The sequence below is a fragment of the Rhinichthys klamathensis genome, unplaced genomic scaffold (genome assembly GCF_029890125.1).
Source record: "Rhinichthys klamathensis goyatoka isolate OS25496 unplaced genomic scaffold, OSU_Roscu_1.1 h1tg000223l_1, whole genome shotgun sequence".
NCBI lineage: Eukaryota > Metazoa > Chordata > Actinopteri > Cypriniformes > Leuciscidae > Rhinichthys > Rhinichthys klamathensis.
Genome location: NW_026606747.1, coordinates 2665990 through 2678779, shown reverse-complemented (window position 1 = coordinate 2678779; position 12790 = coordinate 2665990). Strand labels below are relative to the sequence as shown.

At 44.0% G+C, this 12790-nt stretch overlaps 13 non-coding genes across 13 annotated transcripts; 10 read left to right on the top strand and 3 right to left on the bottom strand.

The window, feature by feature from the left end:
- The first annotated feature begins 279 nt into the window (after nucleotides 1-279).
- Nucleotides 280-352, top strand: trnar-acg (transfer RNA arginine (anticodon ACG)). Its single transcript has one exon. It is a non-coding gene; the product is annotated as a tRNA-Arg (tRNA).
- Nucleotides 353-1525: 1173 nt separating this feature from the next.
- On the top strand, nucleotides 1526-1597 carry trnae-uuc (transfer RNA glutamic acid (anticodon UUC)). The gene has a single exon. It is a non-coding gene; the product is annotated as a tRNA-Glu (tRNA).
- Nucleotides 1598-1722: 125 nt separating this feature from the next.
- Nucleotides 1723-1809, top strand: trnay-gua (transfer RNA tyrosine (anticodon GUA)). The gene is given in 2 exon segments: nucleotides 1723-1759; nucleotides 1774-1809. It is a non-coding gene; the product is annotated as a tRNA-Tyr (tRNA).
- Nucleotides 1810-1924: 115 nt separating this feature from the next.
- Nucleotides 1925-1996, bottom strand: trnae-cuc (transfer RNA glutamic acid (anticodon CUC)). The gene has a single exon. It is a non-coding gene; the product is annotated as a tRNA-Glu (tRNA).
- Nucleotides 1997-2987: 991 nt separating this feature from the next.
- trnar-acg (transfer RNA arginine (anticodon ACG)) lies at nucleotides 2988-3060 on the top strand. Its single transcript has one exon. It is a non-coding gene; the product is annotated as a tRNA-Arg (tRNA).
- Nucleotides 3061-3460: 400 nt separating this feature from the next.
- trnae-uuc (transfer RNA glutamic acid (anticodon UUC)) lies at nucleotides 3461-3532 on the top strand. The gene has a single exon. It is a non-coding gene; the product is annotated as a tRNA-Glu (tRNA).
- Nucleotides 3533-3657: 125 nt separating this feature from the next.
- Nucleotides 3658-3744, top strand: trnay-gua (transfer RNA tyrosine (anticodon GUA)). The gene is given in 2 exon segments: nucleotides 3658-3694; nucleotides 3709-3744. It is a non-coding gene; the product is annotated as a tRNA-Tyr (tRNA).
- Nucleotides 3745-3859: 115 nt separating this feature from the next.
- trnae-cuc (transfer RNA glutamic acid (anticodon CUC)) lies at nucleotides 3860-3931 on the bottom strand. The gene has a single exon. It is a non-coding gene; the product is annotated as a tRNA-Glu (tRNA).
- A 991-nt stretch (nucleotides 3932-4922) lies between these two features.
- Nucleotides 4923-4995, top strand: trnar-acg (transfer RNA arginine (anticodon ACG)). Its single transcript has one exon. It is a non-coding gene; the product is annotated as a tRNA-Arg (tRNA).
- A 400-nt stretch (nucleotides 4996-5395) lies between these two features.
- trnae-uuc (transfer RNA glutamic acid (anticodon UUC)) lies at nucleotides 5396-5467 on the top strand. The gene has a single exon. It is a non-coding gene; the product is annotated as a tRNA-Glu (tRNA).
- A 125-nt stretch (nucleotides 5468-5592) lies between these two features.
- On the top strand, nucleotides 5593-5679 carry trnay-gua (transfer RNA tyrosine (anticodon GUA)). Its single transcript is given in 2 exon segments — nucleotides 5593-5629; nucleotides 5644-5679. It is a non-coding gene; the product is annotated as a tRNA-Tyr (tRNA).
- A 115-nt stretch (nucleotides 5680-5794) lies between these two features.
- On the bottom strand, nucleotides 5795-5866 carry trnae-cuc (transfer RNA glutamic acid (anticodon CUC)). The gene has a single exon. It is a non-coding gene; the product is annotated as a tRNA-Glu (tRNA).
- A 621-nt stretch (nucleotides 5867-6487) lies between these two features.
- trnar-acg (transfer RNA arginine (anticodon ACG)) lies at nucleotides 6488-6560 on the top strand. The gene has a single exon. It is a non-coding gene; the product is annotated as a tRNA-Arg (tRNA).
- Nucleotides 6561-12790: the final 6230 nt, after the last annotated feature.

Below are 12790 nucleotides of genomic sequence, written 5' to 3'. Positions count from 1 at the left end.
CCCAAAGCCATTTTATTATTATTAGCCCATAGTTTTTGTTATTATTATTATTGGATTAGTTGAATAATATTTTAAATTGACAGTCCAACAATAGGCTGCTTTGTCAGTGGGATAACGGTTACCATACAATACCATGCATCTTTTCAGATGCATTGCATGGGTACTGTCACAAGGACCTTGCTTTAAGACAAGTTTATAGTGTCTATTATGCCAGCACAGGAATGGGAGGAAACTGAACCCCCTGGGCGAGGCAAATGCACTCAAGGGTGCCTGACTGGTGGGCCAGTGGCGCAATGGATAACGCGTCTGACTACGAATCAGAAGATTCCAGGTTCAACTCCTGGCTGGCTCGCTCTGCCTCTTTTGCTTCGCTGTCAGCCCATAGCCATTTTATTATTATTAGCCCATAGTTTTTGTTATTATTATTATTGGATTAGTTGAATAATATTTTAAATTGACAGTCCAACAATAGGCTGCTTTGTCAGTGGGATAACGGTTACCATACAATACCATGCATCTTTTCAGATGCATTGCATGGGTACTGTCACAAGGACCTTGCTTTGCGACCAGTTTATAGTGTCTATTATGCCAGCACAGGAATGGGAGGAAACTGAACCCCCTGGGCGAGGCAAATGCACTCAAGGGTGCCTGACTGGTGGGCCAGTGGCGCAATGGATAATGCGTCTGACTACGAATCAGAAGATTCCAGGTTCGACTCGTGGCTGGCTGGCTCGCTCTGCCTCTTTTGCTTCGCTGTCAGCCCATAGCCATTTTATTATTATTAGCCCATAGTTTTTGTTATTATTATTATTGGATTAGTTGAATAATATTTTAAATTGACAGTCCAACAATAGGCTGCTTTGTCAGTGGGATAACGGTTACCATACAATACCATGCATCTTTTCAGATGCATTGCATGGGTACTGTCACAAGGACCTTGCTTTGCGACCAGTTTATAGTGTCTATTATGCCAGCACAGGAATGGGAGGAAACTGAACCCCCTGGGCGAGGCAAATGCACTCAAGGGTGCCTGACTGGTGGGCCAGTGGCGCAATGGATAATGCGTCTGACTACGAATCAGAAGATTCCAGGTTCGACTCGTGGCTGGCTGGCTCGCTCTGCCTCTTTTGCTTCGCTGTCAGCCCATAGCCATTTTATTATTATTAGCCCATAGTTTTTGTTATTATTATTATTGGATTAGTTGAATAATATTTTAAATTGACAGTCCAACAATAGGCTGCTTTGTCAGTGGGATAACGGTTACCATACAATACCATGCATCTTTTCAGATGCATTGCATGGGTACTGTCACAAGGACCTTGCTTTGCGACCAGTTTATAGTGTCTATTATGCCAGCACAGGAATGGGAGGAAACTGAACCCCCTGGGCGAGGCAAATGAGAGCTCCCTCCGATGAGCCAGATGAAATTGAATTCAGTAAACTATCCCTTCGGATCATTCCCATATTCTTAAAGGGGGGCGGTCACACACTAAAAGCCAAGGGCCTACTTGAGGCTTGAGGAAGTTCCCATATGTTCTAGCGGTCAGGATTCCTGGTTTTCACCCAGGCGGCCCGGGTTCGACTCCCGGTATGGGAAGTTCGTGTTATCTTTGCTTCACTTATGGAAACAGCCAGGACGTCTCTCTGTGCCACTAGCACTTTTAGCCGGCAGGCGGAGCTTACGAAACCTGATAGGTTTAGGTTCTGTCTCGAAACGATGTGCCTTCGATAGCTCAGCTGGTAGAGCGGAGGACTGTAGGTGGCAAATTGGCAATCCTTAGGTCGCTGGTTCGACTCTGGCTCGAAGGAGGTCTTTTTCACAAGCAAACATTTCATTGGCCATGCTTCTCGACGAGGCCGTCAGCGCTTGAGTTGGTAGTCCAGCGTTTTGCAATCGCGACCGCCGCTGGAGGGCAAAAGCTCATTCCCTGACCGGGAATCGAACCCGGGCCGCGGCGGTGAGAGCGCCGAATCCTAACCACTAGACCACCAGGGAAGGTCTGCTGACTCTTTCCCGTCAAGCCTGGCTGTGTGCCTCTACCAGATTTTGCAGCAACTGCTCAAGCAAGACCACTAAGGCTTTAATTTACCTCCAGGAGAGGGGGAGACGTCTCTGACCCTGGATCACAGTTATTCCACTGAGAAACTGTCACTGGCTCTGTAGGAATATCCTAACAACACCACAACTTGCCATGAAAACAAAGCAACCGAGATCACCAACATGTGACGCCTCCAACTTGAAGCTTTTTATAGCAGGCTCCTCATCAGACCCCTTCCTGACGTTGGCTCCAGGCCTGTTATTGGCATGAGAAAAAGTAGATGTCATGACAGGCCTCTGCCCAGCCGGACACCAACAAGTCGCGTGCATAGTTTTTGTTATTATTATTATTGGATTAGTTGAATAATATTTTAAAATGACAGTCCAACAATAGGCTGCTTTGTCAGTGGGATAACGGTTACCATACAATACCATGCGTCTTTTCAGATGCATTGCATGGGTACTGTCACAAGGACCTTGCTTTAAGACAAGTTTATAGTGTCTATTATGCCAGCACAGGAATGGGAGGAAACTGAACCCCCTGGGCGAGGCAAATGCACTCAAGGCTGCCTGACTGGTGGGCCAGTGGCGCAATGGATAACACGTCTGACTACGAATCAGAAGATTCCAGGTTCGACTCCTGGCTGGCTCGCTCTGCCTCTTTTGCTTCGCTGTCAGCCCATAGCCATTTTATTATTATTAGCCCATAGTTTTTGTTATTATTATTATTGGATTTGTTGAATAATGTTTTAAATTGACAGTCCAACAATAGGCTGCTTTGTCAGTGGGATAACGGTTACCATACAATACCATGCGTCTTTTCAGATGCATTGCATGGGTACTGTCACAAGGACCTTGCTTTAAGACAAGTTTATAGTGTCTATAATGCCAGCACAGGAATGGGAGGAAACTGAACCCCCTGGGCGAGGCCTGAGGGTGCCTGAGTGGTGGGCCAGTGGCGCAATGGATAACGCGTCTGACTACGAATCAGAAGATTCCAGGTTCGACTCCTGGCTGGCTCGCTCTGCTTCGCTGTCAGCCCATAGCCATTTTATTATTATTAGCCCATAGTTTTTGTTATTATTATTATTGGATTAGTTGAATAATATTTTAAATTGACAGTCCAACAATAGGCTGCTTTGTCAGTGGGATAACGGTTACCATACAATACCATGCATCTTTTCAGATGCATTGCATGGGTACTGTCACAAGGACCTTGCTTTGCGACCAGTTTATAGTGTCTATTATGCCAGCACAGGAATGGGAGGAAACTGAACCCCCTGGGCGAGGCAAATGAGAGCTCCCTCCGATGAGCCAGATGAAATTGAATTCAGTAAACTATCCCTTCGGATCATTCCCATATTCTTAAAGGGGGGCGGTCACACACTAAAAGCCAAGGGCCTACTTGAGGCTTGAGGAAGTTCCCATATGTTCTAGCGGTCAGGATTCCTGGTTTTCACCCAGGCGGCCCGGGTTCGACTCCCGGTATGGGAAGTTCGTGTTATCTTTGCTTCACTTATGGAAACAGCCAGGACGTCTCTCTGTGCCACTAGCACTTTTAGCCGGCAGGCGGAGCTTACGAAACCTGATAGGTTTAGGTTCTGTCTCGAAACGATGTGCCTTCGATAGCTCAGCTGGTAGAGCGGAGGACTGTAGGTGGCAAATTGGCAATCCTTAGGTCGCTGGTTCGACTCTGGCTCGAAGGAGGTCTTTTTCACAAGCAAACATTTCATTGGCCATGCTTCTCGACGAGGCCGTCAGCGCTTGAGTTGGTAGTCCAGCGTTTTGCAATCGCGACCGCCGCTGGAGGGCAAAAGCTCATTCCCTGACCGGGAATCGAACCCGGGCCGCGGCGGTGAGAGCGCCGAATCCTAACCACTAGACCACCAGGGAAGGTCTGCTGACTCTTTCCCGTCAAGCCTGGCTGTGTGCCTCTACCAGATTTTGCAGCAACTGCTCAAGCAAGACCACTAAGGCTTTAATTTACCTCCAGGAGAGGGGGAGACGTCTCTGACCCTGGATCACAGTTATTCCACTGAGAAACTGTCACTGGCTCTGTAGGAATATCCTAACAACACCACAACTTGCCATGAAAACAAAGCAACCGAGATCACCAACATGTGACGCCTCCAACTTGAAGCTTTTTATAGCAGGCTCCTCATCAGACCCCTTCCTGACGTTGGCTCCAGGCCTGTTATTGGCATGAGAAAAAGTAGATGTCATGACAGGCCTCTGCCCAGCCGGACACCAACAAGTCGCGTGCATAGTTTTTGTTATTATTATTATTGGATTAGTTGAATAATATTTTAAAATGACAGTCCAACAATAGGCTGCTTTGTCAGTGGGATAACGGTTACCATACAATACCATGCGTCTTTTCAGATGCATTGCATGGGTACTGTCACAAGGACCTTGCTTTAAGACAAGTTTATAGTGTCTATTATGCCAGCACAGGAATGGGAGGAAACTGAACCCCCTGGGCGAGGCAAATGCACTCAAGGCTGCCTGACTGGTGGGCCAGTGGCGCAATGGATAACACGTCTGACTACGAATCAGAAGATTCCAGGTTCGACTCCTGGCTGGCTCGCTCTGCCTCTTTTGCTTCGCTGTCAGCCCATAGCCATTTTATTATTATTAGCCCATAGTTTTTGTTATTATTATTATTGGATTTGTTGAATAATGTTTTAAATTGACAGTCCAACAATAGGCTGCTTTGTCAGTGGGATAACGGTTACCATACAATACCATGCGTCTTTTCAGATGCATTGCATGGGTACTGTCACAAGGACCTTGCTTTAAGACAAGTTTATAGTGTCTATAATGCCAGCACAGGAATGGGAGGAAACTGAACCCCCTGGGCGAGGCCTGAGGGTGCCTGAGTGGTGGGCCAGTGGCGCAATGGATAACGCGTCTGACTACGAATCAGAAGATTCCAGGTTCGACTCCTGGCTGGCTCGCTCTGCTTCGCTGTCAGCCCATAGCCATTTTATTATTATTAGCCCATAGTTTTTGTTATTATTATTATTGGATTAGTTGAATAATATTTTAAATTGACAGTCCAACAATAGGCTGCTTTGTCAGTGGGATAACGGTTACCATACAATACCATGCATCTTTTCAGATGCATTGCATGGGTACTGTCACAAGGACCTTGCTTTGCGACCAGTTTATAGTGTCTATTATGCCAGCACAGGAATGGGAGGAAACTGAACCCCCTGGGCGAGGCAAATGAGAGCTCCCTCCGATGAGCCAGATGAAATTGAATTCAGTAAACTATCCCTTCGGATCATTCCCATATTCTTAAAGGGGGGCGGTCACACACTAAAAGCCAAGGGCCTACTTGAGGCTTGAGGAAGTTCCCATATGTTCTAGCGGTCAGGATTCCTGGTTTTCACCCAGGCGGCCCGGGTTCGACTCCCGGTATGGGAAGTTCGTGTTATCTTTGCTTCACTTATGGAAACAGCCAGGACGTCTCTCTGTGCCACTAGCACTTTTAGCCGGCAGGCGGAGCTTACGAAACCTGATAGGTTTAGGTTCTGTCTCGAAACGATGTGCCTTCGATAGCTCAGCTGGTAGAGCGGAGGACTGTAGGTGGCAAATTGGCAATCCTTAGGTCGCTGGTTCGACTCTGGCTCGAAGGAGGTCTTTTTCACAAGCAAACATTTCATTGGCCATGCTTCTCGACGAGGCCGTCAGCGCTTGAGTTGGTAGTCCAGCGTTTTGCAATCGCGACCGCCGCTGGAGGGCAAAAGCTCATTCCCTGACCGGGAATCGAACCCGGGCCGCGGCGGTGAGAGCGCCGAATCCTAACCACTAGACCACCAGGGAAGGTCTGCTGACTCTTTCCCGTCAAGCCTGGCTGTGTGCCTCTACCAGATTTTGCAGCAACTGCTCAAGCAAGACCACTAAGGCTTTAATTTACCTCCAGGAGAGGGGGAGACGTCTCTGACCCTGGATCACAGTTATTCCACTGAGAAACTGTCACTGGCTCTGTAGGAATATCCTAACAACACCACAACTTGCCATGAAAACAAAGCAACCGAGATCACCAACATGTGACGCCTCCAACTTGAAGCTTTTTATAGCAGGCTCCTCATCAGACCCCTTCCTGACGTTGGCTCCAGGCCTGTTATTGGCATGAGAAAAAGTAGATGTCATGACAGGCCTCTGCCCAGCCGGACACCAACAAGTCGCGTGCATAGTTTTTGTTATTATTATTATTGGATTAGTTGAATAATATTTTAAAATGACAGTCCAACAATAGGCTGCTTTGTCAGTGGGATAACGGTTACCATACAATACCATGCGTCTTTTCAGATGCATTGCATGGGTACTGTCACAAGGACCTTGCTTTAAGACAAGTTTATAGTGTCTATTATGCCAGCACAGGAATGGGAGGAAACTGAACCCCCTGGGCGAGGCAAATGCACTCAAGGCTGCCTGACTGGTGGGCCAGTGGTGCAATGGATAACACGTCTGACTACGAATCAGAAGATTCCAGGTTCGACTCCTGGCTGGCTCGCTCTGCCTCTTTTGCTTCGCTGTCAGCCCATAGCCATTTTATTATTATTAGCCCATAGTTTTTAGGGGCCAAGCACCGAAGGTGCAGAGGCACCTATTGTATCTGTTAGTTTTTAGGGGCCAAGCACCGAAGGTGCAGAGGCACCTATTGTATCTGTTAGTTTTCTTATTATTATTATTAGGGGCCAAGCACCGAAGGTGCAGAGGCACCTATTGTATCTGTTGGTTTTCTTATTATTAGGGGCCAAGCACCGAAGGTGCAGAGGCACCTATTGTATCTGTTGGTTTTCTTATTATTATTATTATTATTCTTCTTCTTCTTCTTCTTCCGCAAATGGAAGTCTATGGCAGCCCTATGAACCGTACATAGGAAAATGATGAAATTTGGCACACTTGTAGTGATGCTAATGAATAGTAATTGGACCAATTTTTGACCCTCTAGGACCAACTCTATAGCGCCACCACCAGTTCAAAAATTCAACATTGAAATGGTTATAACTTTTGAACCCTTTGATCTAGAGACATGAAACTTAGTACACCTGATTCCACTCATCATGCTGATCACAACCAATACCTTACATTAAGACCCCGCCCATTACAGTAGTGGCCATTTTGAAATGTACAGTATTCAGTTATTTCGCTACTCCTCCTTCAAATTTTGTCCAATTTTCTCCAAACATGCACTCAAATGATCTTCAGACTGAGCCGCATAAAAGTACTGTTCCCGATTTTTTTGTTATACTGGAAAAAAAAAGTTATAATGTCGCAAACTTAACGAGGTCCACCCAAAATTGGCTAAGAGGCTGTATCTCGGCCAAAGTTTGATCAATCGAAACGAAAATTGGTACACTTCATCGGAAGCATGTTCTGAGGTCTCATGCCAAAGTTGGGAATAGCGCCACCTACGGGTCATGAGATATGACAAATTGCTATTTTGGCCAATAACTTTTGAACAGTTTGTCAGAAATTCATAATTGTGGTATCTATGGATTCCTTGCATCATGCCGAATCCGTGGATATCGATTTTGCCATGATGGGATGTACCACGTGTCCGCCATTTTGAATTTTGTCATAAATTGCAATATCTTTTAAACTATTTGACATATCAGCACACAATTTGGTAGGGATGACCGACACCATGTCCTAAAGCGACATGAGAAGTTTGATCACAGCGCCACCTAGTGTTCCAGATATATCATTGTTTTTTGAAAAAACGCTTATAACATTTGAAAATATTGTTCAAATTTTGAGTTCTTTATGACATTATGTTCCTTGGTTTATGCCGATTTAGACGATATCTCATTTGTCATTTTCCAACAATGTGACTGGCCGCCATATTGGAGCGAATGTAAAACAGTTTTTTCGCTACTCCTCCTTCAAAATTTGTCCAAAATTGTCCAAAATTTGCTCAAATGATCTTCGGACCGAGCCGCATAAAAGTACTGTTCCCGATTTTTTTGCTATACTGTAATAAAAAAGTTATGATGTCACAAATGTAACAAGGTCAACCCAAAATTGGCTAAGAGGCTGTAACTTGTGAACAGTTTGTCACAAAATCATAAAATTGGTGTCTATCGATTCCTTGCATCATGTCGAATCCGATGATATCTATTTTGCCAGGATTGGATGTACCACGTCATAAGCTAAATTAGCATTAAGCTAGCTTAGCATGCTAATCTGGTTAACATGTCACTCATTCTCACACTGAACCCTCTCCTCTGCCTTTTTGAAATTCACGTCCTCTGAGTGGCGCAATCAGCTAAACCATGCATCTCGAATCCCGAACCATTCTGGTCGTGGGTTCGAGTCCCATGTGGGACGACTTTAAAATTGTTTATAAAGTTGTCATTTCAATTCCTTCCGGCTCTGCTCTGCTGTTGGTGCTTAAATGCTAGCTGTGCTTCATTTACATGTATATTCAATTTGTGCTGTTTTTGTTCTTGCGGCTCTGCAGTGCTATTGGTGCTTAAATGCTTGATGCGCTGCTGTACTTGCAGTACTTGCTGTGCTTGCAGTACTTGCTGTACTTGCTGTGTTTGCAGTACTTGCTGTACTTGCTGTGTTTGCTGTACTTGCAGTACTTGCTGTACTTGCAGCTTGCTGTACTTGCAGGTTGCAGTACTTGTTCTGCTTGCGGTGCCAAGCCTTTGAACTTTGCTGTACTTGTTCTAAATTGCGGTGCCAAGCCTTTGAACTTTGCTGTACTTGTTCTAATTGTGGTGCCAAGCCTTTTAACTTTGCTTTAATTGTTCTAATTGCGGTGCCAAGCCTTTGAACTTTGCTGTAATTGTTCTAATTGCGGTGCCTTGCAGGGCTTGGCCCCGTGTTGCTGCTTGCAGCTATATTTAGGGGCCAAGCACCGAAGGTGCAGAGGCACCTATTGTATCTGTTGGTTTTCTTATTATTATTCTTCTTCTTCTTCTTCCGCAAATGGAAGTCTATGGCAGCCCTATGAACCGTACATAGGAAAATGATGAAATTTGGCACACTTGTAGTGATGCTAATGAATAGTAATTGGACCAATTTTTGACCCTCTAGGACCAACTCTATAGCGCCACCACCAGTTCAAAAATTCAACATTGAAATGGTTATAACTTTTGAACCCTTTGATCTAGAGACATGAAACTTAGTACACCTGATTCCACTCATCATGCTGATCACAACCAATACCTTACATTAAGACCCCGCCCATTACAGTAGTGGCCATTTTGAAATGTACAGTATTCAGTTATTTCGCTACTCCTCCTTCAAATTTTGTCCAATTTTCTCCAAACATGCACTCAAATGATCTTCAGACTGAGCCGCATAAAAGTACTGTTCCCGATTTTTTTGTTATACTGGAAAAAAAAAGTTATAATGTCGCAAACTTAACAAGGTCCACCCAAAATTGGCTAAGAGGCTGTATCTCGGCCAAAGTTTGATCAATCGAAACGAAAATTGGTACACTTCATCGGAAGCATGTTCTGAGGTCCCATGCCAAAGTTGGGAATAGCGCCACCTACGGGTCATGAGATATGACAAATTGCTATTTTGGCCAATTACTTTTGAACAGTTTGTCAGAAATTCATAATTGTGGTATCTATGGATTCCTTGCATCATGCCGAATCCGTGGATATCAATTTTGCCATGATGGGATGTACCCCGTGTCCGCCATTTTGAATTTTGTCATAATTTGCAATATCTTTTAAACTATTTGAAATTTCCTCACCACATTTGGTATGGATCATCATTAGCATGGCCCGAAGGTACATGAGAAGTTTGATCACAGCGCCACCTAGTGTTCCAGAGATATCATTGTTTTTTGAAAAAACGCTTATAACTTTTGCTATCATTGCTTGAAATTTGATTTATTTATGTCAATATATTCCTTGGCTTATGCCGATTTCAACGATATCTCATATGCTATTTTCCAACAATGTGACTGGCCGCCATATTGGAGCGAATGTAAAACAGTTTTTTCGCTACTCCTCCTTCAAAATTTGTCCAAAATTGTCCAAAATTTGCTCAAATGATCTTCGGACCGAGCCGCACAGAAGTACTGTTCCCGATTTTTTTGCTATACTGGAAAAAAAAAAGTTATGATGTCGCAAATGTAACAAGTTCGACCCAACATTGGTTCAGAGGCTGTAACTTGTGAACAGTTTGTCACAAAATCATAAAATTGGTGTCTATCGATTCCTTGCATGATGTCGAATCCGATGATATCTATTTTGCCAGGATTGGATGTACCACGTCATAAGCTAAATTAGCATTAAGCTAGCTTAGCATGCTAATCTGGTTAACATGTCATGGAACTTTTTTGTGAACTCATTCTCACACTGAACCCTCTCCTCTGCTGTCTTGAAATTCACGTCCTCTGAGTGGCGCAATCAGCTAAACCATGCATCTCGAATCCCGAACCATTCTGGTCGTGGGTTCGAGTCCCATATGGGATGACTATAAAGTTGTCATTTCAATTCCTTCCAGCTCTGCTCTGCTGTTGGTGCTTAAATGCTCGCTGTGCTTCATTTACATGTATATTCAATTTGTGCTGTTTTTGTTCTTGCGGCTCTGCACTGCTATTGGTGCTTAAATGCTTGATGCGCTGCTGTACTTGCAGTACTTGCTGTACTTGCTGTGCTTGCTGTACTTGCTGTACTTGTACTTGCTGTACTTGCTGTGGTTGCTGTACTTGCTGTACTTGCAGCTTGCTGTACTTGCAGTTTGCAGTACTTGTTCTGCTTGCGGTGCCAAGCCTTTGAACTTTGCTGTACTTGTTCTAATTGTGGTGCCAAGCCTTTGAACTTTGCTGTAATTGTTCTAATTGCGGTGCCTTGCAGGGCTTGGCCCCGTGTTGCTGCTTGCAGCTATATTTAGGGGCCAAGCACCGAAGGTGCAGAGGCACCTATTGTATCTGTTGGTTTTCTTATTATTATTATTATTCCGTGAATGGGAGTCTATGGCAGCCCTATGAACCGTAAGTAGGAAAATGATGAAATTTGGCACACTTGTAGTGATGCTAATGAATAGTAATTGGACCAATTTTTGACCCTCTAGGACCAACTCTATAGCGCCACCACCAGTTCAAAAATTCAACATTGAAATGGTTATAACTTTTGAACCCTTTGATCTAGAGACATGAAACTTAGTACACCTGATTCCACTCATCATGCTGATCACAACCAATACCTTACATTAAGACCCCGCCCATTACAGTAGTGGCCATTTTGAAATGTACAGTATTCAGTTATTTCGCTACTCCTCCTTCAAATTTTGTCCAATTTTCTCCAACCATGTGCTCAAATGATCTTCGGACTGAGCCGCATAAAAGTACTGTTCCCGATTTTTTTGTTATACTGGAAAAAAAAAGTTGTACTGTCGCAAACTTAACGAGGTCCACCCAAAATTGGCTAAGAGGCTGTATCTCGGCCAAAGTTTGATCAATCGATACGAAAATTGGTACGCTTAATCGGAAGCATGATCTGAGGGACCGTGCCAAAGTCAGGAACAGCGCCACCTACGGGTCATGAGATATGGAAAAATGCTATTTTGGCCAATAACTTTTGAACACTTTGTCAGAAAATCATAATTGTGGTATCTATGGATTCCTTGCATCATGCCGAATCCGTGGATATCGATTTTGCCATGATGGGATGTACCCCGTGTCCGCCATTTTGAATTTTGTCATAATTTGCAATATCTTTTAAACTATTTGAAATTTCTTCACCAAATTTGGTATGGATCACCATTAGCATGGCCCGGAGGTACCTGAGAAGTTTGATCACAGCGCCACCTAGTGTTCCAGAGATATCATTGTTTTTTGAAAAAACGCTTATAACTTTTGCTATCATTGCTTGAAATTTGATTTCTTTATGTCAATATATTCCTTGGCTTATGCCGATTTCAACGATATCTCATATGCTATTTTCCAACAATGTGACTGGCCGCCATATTGGAGCAAATGTAAAACAGTTTTTTCGCTACTTCTCCTTCAAAATTTGTCCAAAATTGTCCAAAATTTGCTCAAATGATCTTCGGACCGAGCCGCACAGAAGTACTGTTCCCGATTTTTTTGCTATACTGGAAAAAAAAAAGTTATGATGTCGCAAATTTAACAAGGTCGACCCAACATTGGTTCAGAGGCTGTAACTTGTGAACAGTTTGTCACAAAATCATAAAATTGGTGTCTATCGATTCCTTGCATCATGTCGAATCCGATGATATCTATTTTGCCAGGATTGGATGTACCACGTCATAAAGCTAAATTAGCATTAAGCTAGCTTAGCATGCTAATCTGGTTAACATGTCATGGAACTTTTTTGTGAACTCATTCTCACACTGAACCCTCTCCTCTGCTGTTTTGAAATTCACGTCCTCTGAGTGGCGCAATCAGCTAAACCATGCATCTCGAATCCCGAACATTCTGGTCGTGGGTTCGAGTCCCATGTGGGACGACTTTAAAATTGTGTATAAAGTTGTCATTTCAATTCCTTCTGAATCTGCTCTGCTGTTGGTGCTTAAATGCTCGCATTCTCTTTTTTACTACTGAACCTCGGCAGCTGGATGATCTCATTTCTTTTGTGAGGTAAGAAGTTAATGAGTAAGAACACTTTGGTTATTAAAGTTTCTTTTAAAGTTTTGAAAGCAAAGTATTTTTAAGTACCTTTTGAACCCATGGAACCATTGAAGGCTTGGCCCCGTAAGGCTGCTTGCAGCTTTATTAGGGGCCAAGCACCGAAGGTGCAGAGGCAC